The following is a 5,395-nucleotide window of genomic DNA, read 5'->3' on the forward strand; positions in this document are numbered from 1 at the left end:
TAGATAGATAGATAGATAGATAGATAGATAGATAGATAGATAGATAGATAGATAGACAGATAGATGGATAGACATGTACATACATATGTACATACATAGACATATGCTTTCCCAAACCTATCCTACTCCTGATCATTTTTATGTATGTGCCTATCTCTCATTTCTTATCTCTCCCAAAATAAGCTTTCTTTTTTTTGCTTTTTGGAGGTGGGAAGGCAGGGCAATTTGGGTTAAATTACTTGCCCAAGGTCACATGGCTAGTAAGTGTTAAGTGTCTGAGGCCAGATTTGAACTCAGGTCCTCCTGATTCCAAGGCGGGTGCTCTATTCACTGTGCCACCTAGCCACCCCACTAAAATAATCTTTCTAAGGCACAAGTCTGACCATATAGTAACCAAGCTATGAAACCACCAAGTAAAGGGCTCTTAAGACTCCAGATTAAAATAGATTCATTAGCCTGATATCTGAGGCCCTCAACAATCTAACTCTAACCTATCTTTCCAAATTTACTTCATCTCTTCTTTCCCACCTCCAGGCATTCACTCAAGCTGTCCTCCTGTCTGGAACACTCTCCCTCCTCCTCATCTCCTCTTAGAATCCTGGTCTTCCTTTAAGTTTCAATTCACCACTTTTTTTTTCTTTCGAAGACTTTTCTGATCTCCCTAATTAAAAGTTTAACAACCAGCTCTCCGAAAAAAAAAAATTGTACATATGCCACATTGCTAAAATTTAATATGTATTATTAACATTTTCTCCATCACTTTCTTAAATACAGACAATCAACAAAACAGTGTCAAGCTCTGATTTCATTTGTCAATTTCTGAGATATAAAATCTCATACTAAAATTTTAATTATTAGTTCTGGAGAGCCAGTTTGAGCTGGCTTTGGCATACCCCTAGGAGTATATGTTATATTTCTCCACTAGAATGGAAACTTTTTGAAAGCAGAGATTGTCTCATTTTTGTCTTTGAATTTCCTAGCACCTAGCACCTAACACAGAGCATGGCACATAGTAGCTAAGTAATAACTGTTGAATTAAATTAAATTAAATTTTAAAAAATCCTTGAAGCTTCTCCAGATGGTCTAAGGTCAGGACTCTTGTATAATTTTATGTTTGTAATATTATATATCAATTGAGAAGTATAGTGTAGTACAAAGAGCTCTGGATTTATAGTTAAAAGACTTGGGTTCAAATCCTGACTGTCACTTATTGGTATGTTACTTGGACAAATAATTTGGCTTCCTAGCCTATAAAAGAAGAAAGAGTCATACTTACTTCTACTGTGAGAAAAGCACTTTAAGTGCATAGGCAAAAACACAGAATTCTGGGGGAGTTGGATGGCACGATGAAAAGAGCATCAACCCTGGAGTCAGGAGGACCTGAGTTCAAATCCAGCCTCAGATACTTAACACTAGCTGTGTGACCTTGGGCAAGTCACTTAACCCCAACTGCCCTGCCTTCCCCCCTCAAAAAAAAAAATAGAACACAGGATTCTCCCTACCTCCACTTCATAGACTGGGTTTATTCTCAGTTTCTCTGCTCTCCAGTCTGGTGGTGGTGCTGGTAGTGGTATTATAATTGTTGTTGTTGTTGCTGTTAAGTCATTTTCCAGTCATGTCTGATTCTTCATGACCCCATTTGGGGTTTTCTCAGCAAAGATACTGGAGTGGTTTGTCATTTCCTTGTCCAGCTCATTTTACAGATGAGGAAACTTGAGGTAAATGTGGTTAAGTGACTTGGCCAGGGTCTCTTAGCTAGCAAGTGTCTGAGGCCAGATTTGAATTCACAAAGATGAGTCTTCCTAACTTCAGCCCCAATACTCTACCCACTGTGTCACCTAGTTGCCTTCTAATTATTATAAGTTCTGACAAGGACTTTAAATGTTGCTTCCTACAGCTTATTTCTATTGATCCCTGTTGCCCCTGGTAAAGTCACAAAGAGTAAATCTAATATTTGTAGACAAAACAGATGGCTGAGGTTGGATGATACAAATGGATCTGTGGTTCATTGCTGGGGCCCAAAGATCATTAGCCCAGAAGGAAGTTGCTAGTGGTGTGCCACAGGGCTCTGTCCTTGACCCTAAGTTATTGAATATTTATAGCACTGATTTGAAGACAAAGACAACATACTTATCAAATTCACAGAAGGCACAGAATTAGAAGGGTCAATTAATACACTGAATGACTAAACCAAGATTCAAAAATAGCTCAACAGCCGGAGAAATGAGCCAGATCTAGCAAGAAAAATTTTAAATGTAATAAAGTCCCAAAATTTATGTTGGGGCTTTTTAAGTACTTTAAGTACTTTTTAAGTGCTTTAATAGAAGAACTAGATGGGTGGATCTTATAGGAATGGAAGGGAAATTTAAGGAATGGAAATTTAAGATCTTGATAGGCTTAAGTGCATATGGAGCCTGTGGCCAGAGGCTTGTTTTTCAGGAGATACTTTGTGATTGGGCAGTGGGGTCAAGGGGATTGTTACATTCTCTGAGCCAGGACAAGGCTATATAAACCCTGATGTGAGACTTTGTTTTGGGGGCTCACTTTGAGAAGTGTTGTGTGATTTGACCAGACAAGACTCTGGGCAGTCGTTGAGAGCCCCCCAGCTCTGAAAACCCAGATGTTGATGCTTCCCTCTCTAACTAACTAGGTATGGATGTAATGGTTGGATAGTTGGAGGCCTGTCTGCTTGATCTGTTTGTTTCTCTGTCTTCTTGTAACTTATGCTTGTAACTTCTGTCTGTATACTCTGAAGTTCTGGGTACTGACTTTTTCCCCTGAACTAAGTAAATGATATGTTTGATTGATTAAAGCAAGATTGTTAACCCATTTTGAGTTGCTTTTCTTTAGAAAATCATATCTAAGAACCTGTGTTGGAAGCCACCCTGGGTATGGTGGGGTGCTTGCTGCCACAATGGAGCATAAGTTAATAGTTTAGATGGGCATAAGTTTAGTAAAATGGGGCATAAATGGGGCATAAGTTTAACAAAAAAAAATATTTGGGGGCTTTCTCGTAAGTTACGTCAGTAAGATATGGCTGCTAAAAAAAGAAAAAAAATTTAGAAACAGAACCCAGAAAATGACAGAATGAAATAAGTCTCCAGCTGAAGGCAGCCTGGCAAACTGACAGGAAGGGTCTATTGCACTGGGCCGGGGACAGAGCCCAGCTCTACGTAGGCCACGTTGGCACAGACCTACAGCATAGAATGGCCTGAGCAGACTTCAGTGGATCAAATCACTGGCAGCTGTGATGGTTTCCAGACTTCTCAACCCATAAACACTGAAGAGAAAGTAAAAGGTCAGGGGAAACTGTTGGAACTGGGTGAGAGAAGAGTGCAGTCTGGACCTTGCCCCCAGGATGGCAGAGACAGCAGCAAAAGCAGCAGCACCAGCAGTGGCAGCTACTTCCAGAGCTCCAGGCCCACAGATGGCAGGGGACCAAGTGCCTGACCAAAGGGCAATTGCAGGAATCTCTCTGCTGTCACTGAGGAAGGATTCTCTTGCTTTGCAATGCCTGGATCTGGGTCACAGTCTTGGGTGGCAGTGCTCGCATGGCAAAGTTTGTTGAGGCTGTGAAGAGAAAGTCCTTCTTACAGTTCTGAGGCAGGTGCTTGGAAGAAGCTCTGACAACAGGTGCACAAAACCCCAGAGATTTGGGACACAACTCTCTCCACTCTGGAAGCAGAGTTCTACCATGGCAAAGAGCTCAAAAGTCAAGTAACTGGCTGGCAAGATGAGCAAATAGAGGAAGCACAATCAGACTATAGAATCCTTTTGGGGGGACAAAGAAGATCAAAACAGAACCAAAAGAAGACAAAAAAGACAAAAGTCCTGCATCAAAAGCCTCCAAGAAAAATATGAATTCGCCACAGGCCATGGAGGAGCTCAAGAAGGATTTTGAAAATCAAGTAAGATAAATAGAGGAAAAATTGGGAAGAGAAATGAGAATGATGCAAGAAAATCATGAAAAATGAGTCAACAGCCTGACTGAAGAAAATAACACCTTTAAAAATAGACTAAATCAAATGGCAAAAGAAGTCCAAAAAGCCAATGAGGAGAAGAATGCCTTAAGAAGCAGAATTGGCCAGATAGAAAAGGAACTTCAAAAACTCACTGAAGAAAATAATTCCTTCAAAATTATATTGGAGCAAATGGAAGCTAATGACTTTGTGGGAAATCAAGATATGACAGATCCAACAGAATGAAAAAATAGAAGGCAATGTGAAATATTTCAATAGAAAAACCACTGGGCAGGGCCAAGATGGCGGAGTAGAAGCACGACCCTCCCGCGGCTCTGGCTTCCACCCTCCCCAATCCATGTAAAAAGGGGACTCTAAACAAACTTTGGAGCTGCGGAACCCACAAAATGACACAGGGAAGCTAAACTCCTGCTGAGAACAGCCCGGCAGGCCGGCAGGAATCGGCCAGCTCAATGCTCTGGGAGCCGAGCCCAGCACCACTCCGAGGCTTTAGCCCCAGGGCGGGCCTGACCAGCCGCCAGCCAGAGGAACTCCAGATCAGCAGCAGCGGTGGCCATTTCCAGATTTATCAATACATAGATGCGAAGGACAAGGTGAGAGGCCAGTGCAGTCTGGACTTTGGGACCCAGTAAGTGGGAGTGCGTGGCTTTTACCCCTGGGGTGAGAAACCGCTGAGACGCCGGCACAGCCTGCCAGCTCCACGTGGAGGCTTCAGCCCCTGGCCTGCAGAGTGTAGGGGGACCAATCACCAGTCTGAGGGGTAATCGCTCTTGCTTTAACCTGCTTGGATCTGGATTGCAGTCTAGGGTGGAGGTCCTGGGGTGTGTGTCCAGCTTGCCAGAGCGTGTGGAGACCTCAGAGAGGGCACCCATCTAATACCTCCGGCAGCTGAGAAAACCCCAGCGTTTTGGACGAAAACTCCCTTGTGTGGTGGCAGAGTCCTACTGTGGCAAAAAGCCCAAAAGTCAAATCATTGAGTGGCAAAATGAGCAGGCAAAGGAAACAAAGCAGACAGAAGATTCCAACATTACACTCCTATTTTGGGGATAAGAAGGAGCAAGGCATGGAACAGGAGGAAATCAGTGAAGTCAGAACTCCTGCACCAAAAGCTTCAAAGGAAAATACAAGCTGGTTACAGGCCATAGAGGACCTTAAGAAGCAGATAAGAGAAGTGGAGGAAAACTTGGGAAGAGAAATGAGAACAATGAAAGAAAATTATGAAATGAGAGTCAACAGCCTGACTGAAGAAAATAACACCTTAAAAAACAGACTGACTCAAATGGCAAAGGAGGCTCAAAAAGTCAATGAGGAGAAGAATGCCTTAAGAAGTCGAATTTGCCAGATGGAAAAAGAATCTCAAAAGCTCACTGAGGAGAATCATTGCTTCAGAATTAGATTGGAGCAAATGGAAGCTA

At 42.5% G+C, this 5,395-nt stretch overlaps 1 pseudogene; it reads right to left on the reverse strand.

The window, feature by feature from the left end:
• The window catches only part of LOC138159724 (coiled-coil domain-containing protein 172 pseudogene), a 103,905-nt pseudogene that overhangs the window by 40,401 nt on the left and 58,109 nt on the right, over nucleotides 1-5,395 (reverse strand).

This window comes from Petaurus breviceps, unplaced genomic scaffold, assembly GCF_028583685.1.
Source record: "Petaurus breviceps papuanus isolate PSGF00001 unplaced genomic scaffold, PetGlider_PUasm1.0 177, whole genome shotgun sequence".
NCBI lineage: Eukaryota > Metazoa > Chordata > Mammalia > Diprotodontia > Petauridae > Petaurus > Petaurus breviceps.